This window comes from Leucopleurus acutus, assembly GCF_964270905.1.
Source record: "Leucopleurus acutus genome assembly, chromosome: 9".
Lineage (NCBI taxonomy): Eukaryota > Metazoa > Chordata > Mammalia > Artiodactyla > Delphinidae > Leucopleurus > Leucopleurus acutus.
The window spans coordinates 60,789,685-60,809,534 of record NC_139144.1 but is presented as its reverse complement, the minus strand read 5'-3'; the positions used below and the strand labels follow the sequence as shown (position 1 = coordinate 60,809,534).

Genomic DNA, 19,850 nt, shown 5'->3' with positions numbered 1-19,850 from the left:
AATATAAACTGATACAGCCACTATGGAGAACATTATGGGAGGTTCCATAAAAAACTAAAGATAGAACTACCATATGACCCAGCAATCTTACTACTGGGCATATACCCTGAGAAAACCATAATTCAAAAAGATACATGTACCACAGTGTTCATTGCAACACTATTTACAATGGCCGGGACACGGAAGCAACCTAAATGTCCATCAACAGGTGAATGGATAAAGAAGGTGTGGCACATATATACAATGGAATATTACTCAGCCATAGAAAGGAACGAAATTGAGTTATTTGTAATGAGGTGGATGGACCTGGAGTCTGTCATACAGAGTGAATGAAGTAATTCAGAAAGAGAAAAACAAATACTGTATGCCAATGCACATACATGGAATCTTAAAAAACGGTACTGATGAACCTAGTGGCAGGGCAGGAATAAAGACGCAGACGTAGAGAACAGACTTGAGGACACAGGGCGGGAAGGGGAAGCTGGGAAGAGGTGAGAGAGTAGCACTGACATATATGCACTACCAAATGTAAAATAGATGACTAGTGGGAAGCTGCTGCATAGCGCAGGGAGATCAGCTTGATGCTTTGTGATGATCTAGAGGGGTGGGATAGGGAGGGTGGGAGGGAGACTCAAGAGGGAGGGGATATGGAGATATATGTATACATATAGCTGATTCACTTTGTTGTACAGCAGAAACTAACACAACACTGTAAAGCAATTATACTCCAATAGGGACTTCCTGGTGGCGCAGTGGTTAAAAATCTGCCTGCCAGTTCAGGGGACACAGGATTGATCCCTGGTCTGGGAAGATCCCACATGCCGCAGAGCAACTAGGCCCATGCACCACAACTACTGAGTTCACGCACCACAACTACTGAGCTCACGCACCACAACTACTGAAGCCCACGTGCCTAGAGCCTGTGCTCTGCAACAAGAGAAGCCACTGCAGTGAGGAGTCCGTGCACCACAACGAAGAGTAGTCCCCACTCGCCACAACTAGAGAAAGCCCACGTGCAGCAACAGAAGACCCAACGCAGCCAAAAAATAAATTAAAAAAAATTTTTTTAATTATATTCTAATAAAGATATATAAAAATATATATATATACTCTCTTGACTAGACAGAATTAGATCTCAGTTTCATCCTAGAGTTTCAAGTATTTTTTAAGGATTCTGGAACTAAGATTTATTTTGCAATTTCTAAACCCTAGGGGAAATCTTCTTTTCTCATTTTTTTCATTTCCTATCCTCATTTTTTTGTGTTCTTTTTTAATGTACTTTTAAAAAGTATTCACTTAAGGAAAGCTTAGAATGGTTTAAATTGTGGGTCAAGAATCTTTTCTATGAAGGACCAGATAGTAAATACTTCAGGCTCTGCAGGCGATGGGGCCTCTGTTTCAGCTGCTCACCTCTGCTGCTGTAGCAGGAAAGCAGCTGTAGAACTATGCAAACAAGTGGACATGGTGTGTTCCATAACACTAAAAGTTTTTGTGGAACCTTATTTACAGATTTGGTCCACAGGCCATAGTTTGCCAACCCTGGTTTAAATCACAGAGATAAAGAATTAAAGATAGGGGACTTCCCCGGCCGTCCAGTGATTAAGACTTCGCCTTCCCACGTAGGGGGTGCGGGTTCGATCCCTGGTCAGGGAGCTAAGATCCCATATGCCTTGGGGCAAAAAAGCAAAACATAAAACAGAAGCAATATTGTAACAAATTCAATAAAGACTTTAAAAATGGTCCACATCAAAAAAATCTTTAAAAAGAATTAAAGATAAATGTGATCACTATGTATAAAATAGTCAACAAGGCCCTAACTGTATAGCACAGGGAACTATACTCAATGTTTTGTAATAGCCTATAAGGGAAAAGAATCTGAAAAAAAATCTATCTATCTATCTATCTGTATGACTGAATCTGTTTGCTATATACCCGAAACTATCACAACATTGTAAATCAACTGTACCTCAATTAAAAAATATATATAAATAAAGATAAACGTGATTAAATTCCCTGAAAATAAAGTATTAAAACAATTCATACCATTCTCCTTTAAAAGTAATAATAATCTAGAGTATAACTACTGAGAAGGAAAGGCAACTTAGATTTTTTACTATATATGCCTATGTATGATTATTTAATCCTAACACCAACCCCACTGAGACAGCATTATTAATTCCCACGTACAGATTGAAGAAATAGAGGCTTAATAAGGTTAATTTGCACAAAGTCCCGTGTCTGTCACTTCCAAAAATGAGGTCTTTCCAGTGTACTCATACTTTATTTCCACATTAATCATTATTATCTTAACACCTTTTCAAAAACTTCATTAGAGATACGTTCGGTAGATTACTCCTTCCTGCCCGTGCACGCACGGTAAGCACTGCTGACGTCTCCCCCCTCCACTGCCGTCATGTCTAAGTCAGAGTCTCCCAAAGAGCCCGAACAGCTGCGGAAGCTCTTCATCGGAGGTTTGAGCTTTGAGACAACCGATGCGAGTCTGAGGAGCCACTCGGAGCAGCGGGGAGCGCTCACAGATTGTGTGGTAACGAGGGATCCAAACAGCAGGCGCTCCAGAGGCTTCGGGTTTGTCACGTATGCCACTGTGGAGGAGGTGGGTGCGGCCACGAATGCAGGGCCACACGAGGTGGATGGAAGAGTGGTGGAACCAAAGAGGGCCGTCTCAAGAGAAGATTCTCAAAGACCTGGCGCCCACTTAACTGTGAAAAAGATTTTTGTTGGTGGCATTAAAGAAGACACTGAGGAACATCGCCAAAGAGATTATTTTGAACAGTATGAGAAAAATTGAAGTGACCGAAATCATGACTGACCGAGGCAGTGGCAAAAAGAGAGGCTTTGCTTTCGTAACCTTTGATGACCATGACTCCGTAGACAAGATTGTCATTCAGAAACGCCACACTGTGAATGGCCACAACTGTGAAGTAAGGAAAGCCCTATCTAAGCGAGAGATGGCTGGTTCTTCATCCAGCCACAGGGGTCGAAGTGGTTCTGGAAACTTTGATGGTGGTCGTGGCAGTGGTTTTGGTGGGAATGGCAGCTTTGGTCTTGGAGGAAACATCAGTGGTCCAGCTGGCTTTGGTGGCAGCCACGGTGGCGGTGGCTGTGGTGGCAGCGGGATGGCGATAATGGATTGGGTAATGATGGAATCAGTTTTGGAGGTGGTGGAAGCTACGATGATTTTGGCAGTTACAACAATCAATCTGCAAATTTTGGACCCGTGAAAGGAGGAAACTTTGGAGGCAGAAGTTCTGGCCCCTGTGGTGGTGGAGGCCAATACTTTGCCAAACCCGAAACCAAGGTGGCTATGGCGGTTCCAGCAGCAGCAGGAGCTACGGCAGTGGCAGGAGGCTTTAATTACTGCCAGGAAACAAAGCTTAGCAGGAGAGGGAAGCCAGAGAAGTGACGGGGAAGCTACAGGCTACAGCAGATTTGTGAACTCCGCCAAGCACAGTGGTGGCAGGGCCTAGCTGCTACAAAGAAGACATGTTTTAGACGATACTCATGTGCATGGGCAAAAAACTCGGGGACTGTATTTGTGACTAATTGTATAACAGGTTCTTTTCGTTTCTGTTCTGTGGAAAGTGTAAAGCATTCCAACAAAGGGTTTTAATGTAGGTTTTGTTTGTTTGTTTTTTGGCACCCATGCTGTTGATTGCTAAATGTAATAGTCTGATCATGACGCTGAATAAGTTGTGTCTTTAAAAAAAAACCAAAAAAACCTCATGAGACCTTCAGCCATTTAGCTGCCCCAGTGACTACTTCTGAACCTAAAATACAAAAATACATTAAGATAGGAACTGTGGTTCACCTTCATTCACAGTAACCCTCACTTTTACCCCCACTCCATCGTTCCAATAGCAGGTCAGAACTGAAGAACTTACCAGTTTAGTTTAGTCAGGGTTTTCTTTAAGGGTGAGTTGGAGCTGACTCCAGGGAGCCAGCTATTAAATATTCAGGCTTGCAAACCAGCTGTTAAAAGCTCATCCTGAAATTGTCCATGGGCTCCACTCTAGAGACCCTGATCCAGTTGGTGGGTTGGGCATTGGGGGTTTTTAAAACCTCTCTCTAGGTAATTCCAACCTACAGCCAGAGTTGGGAAACCACTGCTTTTAAATGGGACCCCTCTTGTCATAGCTGTGTGTTTTCTTGCCTGGGTTAACCTGTATTCCACTTTGCTTGGAGAAAAGTTACTGTAATCTACTTGCTTAGCTTCCAGACATGAGTCCAATGGGACTGAACAAATGCTTGCTTATGTCTTAGTGGCGCAGCCGTGGAAAGAGTTGGCTGGATTTCTGGTTATAATAGCACTGCACAGTCTCTCCTGGAAAATATTTGTATATATTTTTTGGCCCACTTGGGAAAAATTCAAGTATTAAACCAGAGAAAGGTACCAAAGGAAATTAAACCAATTTTTTTTGTTTTCTTGTTTAGGCGGCCTATAACGACCATGAAGTCACAGATTATATCTATAAATGTGTAATTTAAGTTTCTGCATTGTGTTGTTTCATTTCATATTCCTGTGTCTCCTGCTATCTGGCCTGAGAGTAGACCTTTAACATTCCTTTATAGTTTTGGCAATAGGTTGCTCAGATTATAACATTTTGCAGTTCTCCGGAGTTACTAATAAACAGCAAATCATTTTAAAAAGTAAAGTATTAATTTTCCCCTCAGGATGGAAATGACTGGTAGAACTGACAGAATTTAGCTTGACATTTAGAAGCTTTGTCTGAGTGGAGTTGAGGTGAACTCCCCCCCAATCCCTTTATTTTTAGAAAATGAAATACACCTAAACAGCCTTACTAAAGGCAGAAAATCTGAGAGGAAAAGATAACTAAGGTCAGGTCGAAACTAACAATTCCCCCCACCCACCCAAAAGAAGAGAATGAAACAGAAGGGAAAAGCTCAGAGAGATAAATCCCATCCTGTTTAATGGCGGAAAAAAAGAAAATTGAAATATTTTAGCCTGACTGAATTTTGTGACCTACTTATAAAGTCCTGAGGCCAGGCTTTGGTATTTCTAACAGATTCTGCCCTAAAGAGTTAAGTATGTGGACAATGCCTAAAAAACATTCTCTACACTCTTCCCATTGAGAAAATGGCCTTGATTTATATTTCCCTTTTCACATAAACGTGCTGTCTTAAGCTGGAGAATGACTTCATGGTGCAGTACTCTCTGGCTTGCGTATGTATATGCAGGGTCACTAACACACCCTTTCCTGGCCTATGACTTGTTTGCTTGTTTGTTTATATACTGCTTTGTTCTAATCACTGGCCTTTCATCTTCTTCATTGATTGACTTGTAAAATTTTTATCCTGCTTCCTGAGTGTTATGGTCCAGTCTTGTAGCTAATTTGCTTCCTTCCCCACTGCATCATGCGGATGCTTATTTTTAATCTCTTACTACTCAAAGCGTTGGTTAGAGTAAGGATGGCAACGACGAGATAGTACTTCAATTATTTTTCCTCAACTACATCACTCATAAGAGACCTTCCCAAACAAAACATTTTCTTGACTTGAAGAAAGCAATCAAATCGATGCCGATCTGTAATAATAATAGATTATATCTTTATAGTGCGCAAAAACATTCACATCACCATTTATTAACACCACTTTAAAGACAAAAGAAATCGAGGCTCATCTAAGTGAAAACTGGCCCAAGTTCAGCAGTCCCTAAGTGAGTGGCCCTGTTTTCCACAGCACCAGGATGGGGTATCTTCTCATTTCACATAATTCATGGAGCATCTATTTTGTTATAGTCACCGTTCCAGGTATTGGGAGTACAAAAAAGCAGAAGGCATAGCCCTTATGGATTAGAACTTACATCTCTTGGTAGAAGCAGGTTATACACATGTAGAGCAGACACTTAATGAACATGACATACACACAGGTGGACTAAATTACTAGCATGGATGGTTAGCTAGACAAGATAGAGGTACACATAGAGTCATTCTTTCCATACTGTTTTAGTGCAGTTACAATCTATATATTCACATCCACGAAATGTCTTAGAAATTGTAAGGCAATGTGAATTCCAGAGCAGTTGGAATAAGGTAAAATCAGTGGGAAAGTGATCGGGGGCACACAGGTTTAGAGCAGGATCCTTATGGTATGTCAGCTTAGGGAATTCGTAAGCAGACCCAGATATGTTGACAAAAGGGATTCCGTAAACCTGGAGTTTTCTGGGCCATCTTCTAAAACCCTGGGAACATAGAGGTAAAGTGGTGAGAGCTTTTGGCATCAGAGGGATCTGGATTCAAATCTTGCTTCTGCAGCTTGAGAGGTAGATGGCCTTAAACCTTTGTAAGCTCGGCCTCCTCATGTATACATTGGAGACAATGCCTACCTCCCCATGAGGATTAATGTGATAAAGACAGGGACGGAAACAACTGCTTGTGTTAACACTGTCTCTACTTGAACCTCCAATTTAGAAAGGACATTAGCTCTGAAAGCCCTACTCTGCATCCAAGGCACCCAGTGTGTTCAGGAGCCCCCGGGTCAGTGGTGGAAATGGCCGACATGTCAGGCTGTCAGGGCTTGAAGTAGCTATACAGCACGTTCAAAACAAAGAAAACATTTCGTGCTCTTAACTGTATCCTGCCCTTTTAGACAGTATTTCACCAGCCCTGGCCAGGACCACTTGTGCATGTTTATTTTTTGTCTGTACTAACCTGAGAGAAGATTGATTCCAGGAATGTGCATTACTGGTGGCATTTGCTAGTGATGTGCTTTTGGGCATGGGCATATTTTCCAGGGGAAGGAGTGTCATATCTGAGAACAAAAATGACACTATTTGTTATCAGAAATACAGGAGCATTTTAAGATAACCATTTTATGACCAGAGCTGGTAGAAGTAAAAGCGTTAGCAGGTTTACACATTTTTATAGTTTGTCTTGTTGTTTTAGTAAACGTAGCGATAATAACCGTTTTAATTGTGGAACTTCAAAGCATGAAGAAAATGGAATATTGGATGTTTCTAGCAGATGCACGCACTTATCAACGAGCTCTCTCCCCTCCCTTGTTGAAGGATGCGCCCACATAGGCCCAACCGCCATCACTATCTGGGGGAGGCACCGTCTCGGTCAGATGCCCCACTGAACATCTCACTGATAAGATATGTCAAGGTCTTAGAGCCATGTAAAGGGCATCTCAAGGTCTTCGGGACCAGTGAGTTTTGAGTACAGTGTCCGGGAAACTCCTTGCCCTCTTTCCTGTGAAGGGCAGAAAACATCCTCAAAGCTGCTCTGAGAGGAGAGGGCATCAGATGTCACTGTTCCTCCACCCGGCCAAGGAGGGAGAGCCCTACAGAGGTCATATAGGTTCTCCAGGGCTTCAGGCTTCAAAACCAAAGTGATGTTGGCTGAGCAGTGCCACTCTAGGTATTTCCCCAAGAGGAATGGAAGCATACGTCCACAAAAGACAGGTGCAAGGATATACAGGGCAGCTTTATTTGCAATAGCCCAGACTGTTAACTAGGCCATCTCCAGGTACACGTATAACCAAATTGTGATCTGTCCATACAATGGAATACTATTTATAGTGATTTAAAAAAAAGAAGAACAAAGTACAGTTACACCAAAAAAAAAAAAAAAGAAACCACCATGGATGAGTCTCAAAAACATTATACTGGGGACCTCCCTGGTTGCACAGTGGTTAAGAATCCACCTGCCAATGCAGGGGACACAGGTTCAATCCCTGGTCTGGGAAGATCCCACATGTTGTGGAACAACTTAAGCCCATGTGCCACAATTTCTGAGACTGCATTCTAGAACCCACGAGTCACAACTGCTGAAAGTCCGCGTGCCTAGAGCCCGTGCTCCGCAACAAGAGAAGCCACCGCAATGAGAAGCTCGTACACCGCAGCGAGGAGTGGCCTCCGCTCGCTGCATCTAGAGGAAGCCCGCGCGCAGCAACAAAGACCCAATGCAGCCAAAAATAAATAAATTTATTTAAAACCAAAAAACATTACACTGAGTGAAAGGAACCAGACACCAAAGAGTACATATGAAATTCAAGTAGAGGTAGCGGATCCGAATGATGGAAATCTGAATAGCAGTGGACTCGGGGAATGTGGGGAAGGGTCGTACCCAAGAGAAGTTTCTGGACTGATGGAGATATAGTCCATATCTTGACTGAAATGTTGGTTACGCAAAGGTAGACATTTATCAAACTAACTGAATTAGACACTTAAGATCTGTGCATTGGATTTACCTCAGTTAAAAAAAAAAAAAAAGTTGTTGGCCCAGGCAGAAATGAGAAACCGGAGCCCACAACTTCCACTCACTCCTTGAAAGAGCAAAGAGCATTTCCTCTGCTGTAAACAAGCCATTTAAGAACAAAGGAAGTAAATACACGCAGTAGTTTAAGAAGAAAATCTCTGGAATTTCCTCTCTGTTGAAGAAAGACAGCAGAATCCTTTATTCTCAGCTTTGGAACTCTGCAGAAACGATAGCATGATCAAATAAAACAATTGCTACACTTATTAAATGAAGAACTAGTTGCCAGACACTGGGTCTCAAGACACAGAATCAGTGTTTCCGATAGAAAGTTATAGCATCTGGGTCTTCCAGTGTCCAAAATATTTTGCTTTCCATGAGACTGAGAATTTTACAGGAGAGAAAATTAAAGCTGCTCAGTTTCAGCCTGCATCAGGCACATCCTCTGAAACTCTAAATAAACCCCGTTTCTATAATGGGCAGCCACCTAATAACAGCTTATCGTCAGATTTAACATTTGCAGTAACAAAAAGGCATCAACAGTTTATCTTCTAATGAAAATATCTTCGAGTCCTACCATTTTGGCAATACCATGCTTAATCATTTACATTTAGTTATGAACGTGAATTTCATCTCTTCTCTTAACTGTGTTAGTGTTTAATCAAACTCAATAAAAATATGTCCACTGTTAATTCCCACAAGAAATCTTGACAGTCTTTATGTCGTGTTTCACCTGGCGCTAGAAACATAGTTCATGGCATGGTTTTGGCCCTCGATCCTTGTTGCTTTTTCTTTGTCCCAGCAGGGGTCTCTGCACTGGCCAAAAAATATCACGGAATATCACAAGATAGTTATTTTAAAGGGCACACTCCCTACCCCCCAAAAGAATGAAGTCTCTTTAAGCTAGGGTCCAGAGCTCATTCGTATGCCAGCTCCCATCAGTACACACTTTCACTAATTTTCCTCTGGAAGCAAGTACCAGAACCGAAATATGAGTGCTAAAGAGAGCCACCCATTGTAAGCATGGAAAACGGTGCGGATTCCACTGAAAACACAAACAAGCAGACGCTCAGCGCTGCCCTGCACCTCTACTGCGAAGGTGATGGGGATTTAACACCTGATGAATTCATAGCCCAGCCAAATGTGTGTGTTTCCAAGGAACCCCTTTCATTTTCCTTCCCGTCTAAAACTCAGCATATTAAAATCAGAGAAGCCCTTTTATCTTCGTGGGTATCATAGCAGCAAACTTATTTTAATGTCTTTTCCATGTGGGTCTACTTTTAACAATAAAAGGATCCCCAGGCGCACACAGCTGCACCGCATTACAGACAGAATCTGCAGAAAAATGAGAATGCTTTAAGCTAATTTGTTCTTGCCAAAAAGACAATCCAGGTACAGAATCTCCCTGCTTCTGTCCCCGGGCTTTGTTCATACTCCTTGGAAGGGCACTAGAAGGGAAGTGGTATCTGACAAGAAGGGAGAAACGGGCTGCTGGAACCTTTCTGGTACCTGGAAAGGAAAGGATGCTGGCCACGCACTCAAGCCCCTTGCCACCAAACTTACATAGTTCCTCCTCGGGAAACGGGATGCTGGTGATAATTTACAGTCATCAAAACAGCAACAAGTTGGCTTGATCTTATCAGATCAGAGATGTGTTTCATACTCCACTGGACTGAATTTTTCTTTAATCTAGCCAATTCAGGCTCTCTTTGGTATGGAAACACACATAGAAAATCACCCCTGAGAATCTAAAGTTGGTTGGGAGACCAGTATATAGGAATTTGAAATCTAATCATGCCATGATGTGCTGTGTTTTCTACCTAGATACCCGATTATTACTTTTTTTTTTTTCTAAAGGCAAAAAAGGTAGCCAAGGTGTTCCAGATGCTTACACGTCCAAGAACAAGTCACTCTCAGGGAACCCGCTTTTCCTCTTGTCAAAATAATTTTGAATAAAATAGCTAGACGGCACCCGTCATTGCCTACCAGCTAAGACATCTCTTTGCAGCCTGGGTCTGGGAGGATTTTTAGTTTTCAAATAGATATATTTTTCAAAATTACCATAATTTTCAAGTAACAAGAAAAAAGACATGTAAAGCAGATTTCTTTTATAGCAAATAATGAAAATGGTACTTTCCAGGTGAGCTATCGCAAGCTCTCTCTATGTTATATAACTGCATCCTAGTCAACATCCTTGTCACAACTTTGACTTGAAACAGTTGCATAGGGAATTCCCTGGCGTCCAGTGGTTAGAACTCTGTGCTTTCACTGAAGAGGGCCTGGGTTTGATACCTGGTCAGGGAACTAAGATCCTGCAAGCCACAGGGCACAGCCAAAAATATTTTTAAAATAAATTTTAAAAATGTAAAAAAAAAGAAAGAAAACAGTTGTATAGAATCTTAAGCTCAGGGGTGGAAAGAACCTTGACATGATTTTCTATTGGCTGTCCTCTTCCAGTTCCTGTCTGCCAGGCAGAAATGTATGGTGTGTTGGGAGATTTTTATTGACATATATACACTAATATGTATAAAACAGATAACTAATAAGAACCTACTGTATAAAAAATAAATAAAATAAATTCAAAAATTGAAAAGAAAAGAAAAGAAAAGAAAAATGTACGGTGTTACCCAGGCTGAACTCCAAGGCTCTAACAATTAGCAGGACCAACGCCAGGCATTCAATGTAGGATGATGTTTTTGAAACACGATCATGATCCTGTATCTTGAACAGGCCCCCAAGTGACACCCTTAAATGACCACTTTCTAATATAAGAACTTTGCATAAAGTTCTAGGCCATTATTGTGTTGACAGTCTCCCTAAAATTCAACCTGGTGAAGTTCATTTTGGCAGAGTATGTTGTTGCTACCAACAGTATTTCCCTGCCATTAAAAGGAAACAGTCTTTGAAAAAAATGTTTAATTAGAGCCACTTGGTTTCAGTAATATATGTGTATATAATTTAGAATATTGCTATGTTGTACCTAAAGGAAAATTATTTTCGTAAGACTAACGAAACTTGACAAATGATGAACTTTTAAAAGCATATAATTAAAATGTTACAGCTCCGTTGTGAGTGAGGTGCCAGAGGGCGCCTGCCTGGAGATGCTTGTGACAGGCTAGGTGGGTTCCTACCGCCACCTGTGGACAACACACCTCAGCCTGGAGGGTTTTTTCCCTGGGAGATGAATAAGACCTTTTTGGAAACTAAAACCATAAAATTAAAGTTATGAAGTAACTGTAAGTATAAAAATTGGAATTAAAAATAATTTTTAATCAGTTTCTGGAATAACTATAATAAACATGCATTACAGAAACATACTATTGGTAACTAATACATGGTACTTGGCAAGTAAATAACAAATGGAAAGTTTAGTAGAATCCAGTTAACCCATTTGTAAATAATCTGTAGGGCTGTGTTTCCTAAATGAGTAAGTAATAAATATTCCAAAGAAGATTTTTTTCTCTCTCTCTTTTTTTTTGGCTCATAATAAAGATCTATTTTCTGGCATCATCAAAAGAGGAAGGTTTGCCAAGACCAGAAAGCTTGTCCTTTGCCATGTAGGAGCCCTTTAGCTAAAGCTATAAATGTGGCATACTGAATGAACATTGTCATTTTAGTTCTGTCCAGCAAGAATGGCAAACTGGAAAATGAATTATGCTATATTGGAAAGCAGGTTCATTTTCATGGTAGCTGTGCCTCTTTAAAAATAGCATCTCACAGCCTCCTAGAATTTCTGTTCACTTTGTCTGTATTTTCTATTATAGAATAGTATATTTTGGAAAGATGACAGGGCTGAAAACTGAATGGATATTTTCTCGGAACATTCTGCCTCTTTTGTCATCTTCCAGAAGACGGCAATCTGTTGGTCCTTCAGAGTGATATCAGGCTTTTGTCTAGAAAGTGCTCTGAGTGGCCTGAATTTATTAACCTAGTAAACCATATTGTTACTTAGGTGCCTGGTTAATAGTTGTTGTTGACTCTTCTCATTGACGGAGCAAGATACTAAACAGAATCAGTTCTGAATGCCGCTTCTTTTCAGGCTGGTAGTAAGTCATCTTCCCTCGCCCAAAGGAGCTCCAGGACTTAAAGTTGGCTCAAGGGACCGGAGGCTGGGGTGACTAAATCTGAGGTCCTGGGTTTGATTCCCATGTGGGCCAGTTCACTTGGCTCCATCCTCCAGCCCTGAACCATGCCCTTGAGGCTGGTTGAACGTAGTCCCTTCAAATCTCTCAGGAAAGAGATGGTGGAGGCCCGGTCAACACAGGTAGGGTGAATCAGGTTCCCAGAGATTTGCCTTACTCTCTGGCTTGGCCCAAGGGGACCAAGGCCAGTGTAAAAATACGGTTATGAGAAAAACCAACTCTGATAAACAACAAGGTCCCACTGTATAGCACAGGAAACTATATTCAATATCCTGTGATTAAACCATAATGGAAAAGAATATGAAAAAGACTATATATAACTGAGTCACTTTACTGTACAGCAGAAATGAACACATTATAAATCAACTATACTTCAATATTAAAAAAAAACCCGCACAGTGCATGTCTGTGAAGTAGTCTGGATGGCCTCAATTTATTCAGTGACAGAGCAGCAGTATTGCTGTGACATGTTCATCTCCATGGTCTCTTGTGTTCAGTACAAATGCCCTTAGAATAGTCAAAAGAATAGGAGACTGACAAAGACGAATTGGTAAAAATAAATGTCTTAAGACTGGGGCGGCCTCAAACCATTTTGGTACTTGTTGCCGAGAGAGGGCAGAGATTCTGTGACTTGGATGGAAGGGGGTCCGTTCCACCTCCTGCTCTCTTTAAAGTGATGGTCAGAGAGCAGCTCCCTCCCCTCACCCACCCGTGGGAGAGGATTCCTGGGGGAGTGGCTTCATTAGCTACGTTGTCATTCCTTAACACCCCTGAATATCGGAGCATTACTGCCCCAAACTCCTCCTGATGAAAGGAAGCAACAGAGGAAAAACAACATGCCATAAAATAGCATGAGATCTTTACACTGTGGAATTTTAGAACCAGAAATATGTGTCAAGATCACCTTAGCTATTGTAAGTTATGACCAGCAATTTTTAAAATAAGGAAAGAAAGAAACAGAAAATATGGTGTTTCACACTTAGCAAGGATAAATATTATCTGAGGAAACTTGTAGTTTTGTGTGTGTGTGTGTGTTATTTTCTGAGTGGTGATATAAAATGTTTATTATTTTACCAGATCATGGTCAGAAAATTTGAAAGCCAGTGACCTAGACTCACCCTTTCATACAAGTGTAGTGTCAAGCCCAAGGTCATGTGGCCCAATTCGGTCAAAACAGTATCAAGACCCAACCTGCCTGATTTCCATTCTAGTGCTTATTCCCCTCAGTCACACTCCAGCCAAGGCAAAATACTGAGTGTGTTCTCATCATCAGTTGTGCTGTAATCGTAGTTCTTCATTCACGAGACCTCATCAAACCATAGCCATACAATTTCTTCTGGGCCTGCAGATCCCGGAATGTTCCCAGGTTCCCCATTGCCAGAAAGAACACAGGGTCCTTCACTAGAGCTTAACCACAAAGAGGAAGAAAAATGTTCATGTTTCGGTGTGCCCTTTTTTTTTTTTTGGTAGAGATTTCTCTTTGGTCACTTATCCATCTTAGGCAGTAACTGAGCGCTCAGCACGAAGACCATCATTAGATACATCTGAATAAAGTAAAGGTGGGAAAAGATACAGTCTACACCCTGAGGGACTCCAGGGAAAAGAGAAGAAACTGTGTCACATCAAAGATACCAGTGAGAAAATTGTGTCTGATATTAGTGCAAGATAATATGAGAGCAGACGGGTGCCAGTGGCAAAAAAGGCTCCTGTGTGGGGCAGGTGTGGCCTGGAAGGGCTTCTGGACGTGATCTCCCACCAGAGATGTTTTGTGTTTGGATGGGAACCTTGGGGAGCGCAGGCTTCATTTCCTTCACAGAAGGCCATTTTTTCCCTCCCAGAGTCAGCTCACCAGAACTCAGAGATTTCAAGACAGGTGTTTTCTCTCGGCTCTGTCCTGGGGTAGGTGAAAATGATTTCTTCCAAATATTGAAGGAACAGATACTGCTACCTCCCTCTACAGTTCCCGTAAAACCTGAGGTGAAAATAGTTGTGAGTTCCTCTGGGTTTTAGCACTGTGACACTGATATTTTTGGAAGCATCTTACCCCGTACCTAGTTGAGACCATTGTATCTTTACATGGTCGCTTCTAAAGATCTAAAGTTGCTGAGAAAGCTGAAATAGTTGATGTAGAAAATAGGAAGCAGATGGTCGGTATTTCCCTCTCAGTCGGAGCTCTGGGCAGCCTTCATTTTTTGTTCTCCCCTACTCTACCCTGCGTTGATCTTTCTGACTATTAGCACTCTTGTTCCCCTTTCCTGTCCTTGTTTTGACAGGAGGGAAAATAAACGTAGGCAGTGATAAAGCTGGGAGTATGGCTTTCCAACTGCAGCCTCTACCAGAGCCTAGTGCCCTCCTGGTAGCCTGCCTGCCCTCTGAATGGTAATTAGTTGGATAGGAATTTTCACAGGGGCCTCCCCCTCGGAGCAATTTCGCCAAAGAGTAACCCTCTTGTCTAGACCGTACAAACCCATAAAGTCATCACTAGCTGGGATTTCCAAGCTACAGAGCAGGAATAGAAAAGCCTGCCCCTAGTCTTAGGGGATTTTTCAGTATAGAGCGCTCATTGTGGAAACCTGCCCTACACACCAGCGCGCAGACCTCTCTCCAGGAAGAGGGATGGAAAGTCGCCCGCCGCCTCCGTCATCCCTGGGAAGACACCCCTCACCATCTCTGCTGTGTTGGGTTTATACACAGCCTCACCCACGCCTTGCATTTTAAACCCGGGACACTCTCCTGGATTTTATTTGTGCAATTGATTTTTGAGAACAATCCAACTGTGCCTTTTACTTTCTTGTTTGCCAAAGCTAATTATTATTAGTGCAGTAAAAGCACTTTGAATACTTGACATTTGAAGAAACTAGACTGGCATCACTTACCCCGAGAAAGACGAAAAGGATTCAGACTTCAAATCCAGTGCTCTTAGCACTTTCGGTACTTAGCAAAGTATTGACAGCTGTTACAACAATAGCGAGGATGAGACTGGAAAATGGAAACGTGCACTTTGGAGGGAAGGGGGCAGAAAGGGCAGGGTGTGTCCTGAGCCCCCTCAAATTCTCTCCTAAGAGTAGGCGTGAAATCAGGTAACTGAACTGTGTTGAGTCCAGTGCAGTTGGCGTTTCAGAAACAATGTGAAAACAGAGATTACCTAAGGAGGAGAGCAAATCAAGAGGTATGGTTTATGGAAAAAAATATTTATGGAAGCGGAGAGCCCCTCTGGTCCCTACCCCAGCTTGGTGAGGGGCATTAGAGTTAGCCTGTGGTGTGCCTGCCTGGAGTAATAAGAATGGCAATGTTAGTCACCTGTGTCAGGACGCCTAGAATGTGTTGGGTGCTTTGCTGAGCACGTGATTCATATCCCCACTTTATACACGAATGGAAACCAGAAGTTCAGAGATGTTAACTAACTTGCCCGAGGGCACACAGTAAGTTTGGGTGCCTGGATTTTAACCTAGGTCTGCCTTTCTCCAAAGCCCACTCCTGCTGTCTGTCCTCTCTGACTCCTGAAAATGTGAGGTATGACTGATTCGTTTATGTGCCCTTCAGAAGTGCTCAGTTCCTCCTGTGCTCCTAGAATGATTATTTTTCAGGTGTCACTTGGAGGTATTATTGTTCATACACAGAACAAACATTTGAGTGCCCACTACATGCCAAACGTATGCACAGAGATGAAAGACATCACCCCTGTCCTCAGGTAGCCCAGAGACTAGCAGGGGGAGACAGACGATGAAATCCACACAGGATGCTAGGTTCCCTGGTAGAGACAAGCTTGGTGTGTACAGAGCCTTGGGGTGGGGAGTCACAGGAGACTTTTGGGCGGCGATGATATCCAAACGGAGTTTTAGAATGAACACATCTTAGTCAGATGAAGAAAAAGAAGAGGGTGTACGAGGCTGGCTGGTTCAAATGGGTGGGGAGGGAGAAAAATGTCCAGACAACAAAAGTTTGCCCAGTTTTGTAAGTGTAACCTGAAGCCTTTGGGGGGTTTTAAACAGGAGAATGTCAAGGTTGGCTTTACATTTTTAAAAGATTATTCTGACAGATGAATGAATGTGGGGGATGGTTATCTACTGCAGCAGTACCAGGAGAGATGGCAGGGATGGGACTAGGCTAGTGGGGGCACATGGATGGACTCGGGATATTCTGGAAGTAGAGCCTGGAGGAGCTGGATGAGTTGCTGGAGGAGGAGAGAGAGGAGTGACTCCTGGGTTCTTTGCTGCACAGCTGAGTGGATGGTGGTGCCGTTCCTGAGCACGGGGGGCAGGGACGGGAGCAGGTTTTCCAGGGTGGTACACAGTCAAGAATTCTTTTAGAATCAAGACATGATCTTAAATCATCAACCACCTCTGTCATGATGGTTCTGGAAATCCCACAAGCCTGGGCTTTCTTGAGAGATTTATAGCACTTCCCGTGCGCACTGGGGCCAGGAATAACATCGCAGCTCCCTCAGCACTTCTGGTTTTCGTTCCTGAGCGGGTGGCGAGGGAAAGGAAAGGAGTGCTGGACCAATATCACTTTGAGAGAAAACTGTCCAGACCTAGTTTCCAAAGCCTCAGAAAAAGCCTCCCGTTCTGCTAAGGGTATAATAGTTTTCTATTATATCTATTTCTATTTCTATATTCTATTTCTATCTCTCCGCCTCTCTCCCTGGGGTTTCTCCAGCCTCATCTCCTCTCCTGAACTGATTCCATGGTGTGGGAGCAGGGCCAGAACTGGCTCGAGCCCACGGACGCACTCCAAGATGGGACTAACCTCCTCGGACAGTGGCGGCCTTAGACCTTTAGCAGGCAAAGTGATGCTGAACTTTAGATAAGCTCATTTACACTGTGTTTTAAGATTCTTCCAAAACAATGTTAATGCATTTCCCTCTCGCCCCGACCAAGAAAAGGGACTGAGAAGACCATTCCAGTTAGATCCCATGCCTGGCAAATCTCTTTGACCAAATTACACGTTATGTTGATGGAAGCAAGTATGATTGACTTTTAGTCCATGTGATACTTACCCCAGAGCATCTGCATATACCTTAGCAGCGTATCAGACAAGAATCAAAAAATGTTATACCAACTCTCTAGAAAATAGACGACCAGGGAGCTGGGTCTAATGACTGTGCTGGAAGACCCAGTGCTGAGGTCTGCAGGGGATGGAGAGGTGAGTAAAAAAGAATCACTGTCGTCAAGGAGATGAGAATCTAGTCGCAAGGGAAGACAAGTGTGCAAATGAAGCTCCCATCAGGCCCTGAACCTGAGAGCCTTAAATTATTAAGTTTGTGATGGTCAAAGGAAGGAGAAGTCACTTTTACTTGGCAACAGTTCAATTAGTATTTCATTACCTGGGGGAAGTAGCATTGGAGAGAGGCTTTTAAGGATGGGTGTAGGGGACTTCCCTGGTGGTCCAGTGGTTAAGAATCCGCCTTCCAATGCAGGGGATGCGGGTTCGATCCCTGGTCGGGGAACTAAGATCCCACATGCCGCAGGGCAACGAAGCCCATGCGCGTTAACTACTGAGCCTCTGTGCTCTGTGTTAACCACTGAGCCCGTGTACTCTAGAGCCTGTGCACTCTAGAGCCCGCGCGCCGCAACTAAGACTCGACACAGCCAAATAGATAAATATTAAAAAAAAAAAAAAGGATGAGTGCAGGTAAGGATGAGAGGGTAGGGATTGTGTATTCCAAGACCCCAAACCCTAGCCAGGTAGCACAGAGGTGGTTTGGGGACCAGTGATGGTTTACACACCGATTTGATTGGTATATTGGATTCACAGAGCATACACCTGGGTATAAGAACCTTAAATGCTAGGTTAAGGAATTTTGTGTTTAATAGACTTGGCAGTGGGGAACCATTTTTAATACGAGAGGTAACTAATGCGATCAAATAAGAGTGATATTATGGATTGAGGCTCTTTGGGGGAATGTTAATTAGGCAACAGAAGGAAGATGACTTGGAAGGGAAAGACACTGGGGGCTGGTCCGTCAGGGAGGAGGTTATTTCCGTAGTCAGGGTGAAGGTATGGAAATAGATTTGGTTTTCTTGATGAAGTTTCTGCATGTCGGATGGGAAATGACTTAATGTGGAAGGCTTTTCAGCGCTGTTCTGCGTTACCCACGAATCCCTCCCAGTTGATAGAAACCTGCCCACTTGCTCAACAGAAGTAAACCTCGCAGACGTTGGAATGTTTATGTTCGGCCCAAAATGGCTCTGGTTTTTTACACAGCTGTAAAGTGTATTTAACTCCCAAATAGAAAACACTTCTTGACTACTGTTTCATAGCTCCATAAAACGGGGCTCAATTGTGTAGGTGCTCTGTGCTGTCATCCCCTATCTTTCTACGCAAATCTGTTTCCTCATATTGTTATTCCAACGGAAAAAAAATTCAACCCAGCATAAACTACCTTTTTTACAAGCAGCCATAAGAAGAAGGCCCCAAAGACAATGAGGACCCTCCACATTTATATTTTTAACCCAAGACTACAGTTCTAACTAGCAGGGACACAAAATCGCTTTAATTATGAATGTTTTCCATTGTGGTTCTGAGTGTAAGTCAGGAACAGATGTCCATTTTCCCCCAGCTCAACTGTTTTTAATCCTTTCTTGGACATGAAGAGAGAAATCTTTAAACGTGCGCCAAAGTTCAATTAACATCCCTGGCTGAGGGTGGAAAATGCCCTACTTTGTTTTTTTCTCAGCCATATACCTGCTTTGACTGCCTGTGCCACAGAGGACCAGGGGAAAGAGCCCAGCTGGCAGGGGTTTTATTACTGCAAAGTTAATTTGCAGATTAAGCCTTGGGCGGGCGGGGTCTGTTCCACCTTTTATATATTTATTTATTTACTCTCCTTCAGGTATAAATAAAATTGCACGGTAAAACATTGCAGCTTAATTGCAGGAAACCCAGTGCATTTTTTATCGTTGTTGTCGTAGTTCTGCAATGGTTAAGAGCTTGTGCTCTCTTCCTTCACATGGAGCTGTAGAAATCTCGCGTAAGAATATATTTACAGCCAAGGCCGTGTGACTCGGTTTGTCGTGTTTTTCCTGTACTCTGTGGAACAGACGGCTGTTCATTATTGAAAGGCCTTTTTCTCCCGCGAACAGAGTTTGCGGGGAGGAGAGCATTTATGTGAGAAGGCAGAATGACTTCCAGAGACTACGGGCACTCTGGCTAGAAAGCGTCAGCAGCACCCAGTGCAGGGACGTGACAGCAATTCGCTTTCGGGCCCTAGGTGTGTTTTGGCTGCATTTTCTGAAGTGCGTCCCGCTGAACAGAGCACATGCCTGACGAGTTCCTGTTTGATCGTCGGAGGCAGAACCGCAGCTTCACACGCTTCTCTTTCTGGAACCCACCCCCAAAAGATTGGCACCATCGTATCATTTACGTTTGGCTTGGCTTTCTAAACTTTCACCTTTTATTCTATTTTATTTATTTCGGGGACAGGAGCCGCCACAAGGTTTGCAGGATCTTAGTTCCTCGACCGGGGATCGAA

General features: G+C 42.9%; 1 protein-coding gene and 1 pseudogene across 2 annotated transcripts in view; both read left to right on the top strand.

Moving 5' to 3' along the window:
- JAZF1 (JAZF zinc finger 1) overlaps positions 1–19,850 on the top strand; it is a 337,583-nt gene that overhangs the window by 292,555 nt on the left and 25,178 nt on the right. The window lies entirely within an intron of this gene.
- On the top strand, positions 2,414–3,375 carry LOC309966350 (heterogeneous nuclear ribonucleoprotein A1-like; annotated as a pseudogene). The gene has a single exon. The product of its transcript is annotated as a heterogeneous nuclear ribonucleoprotein A1-like (transcript).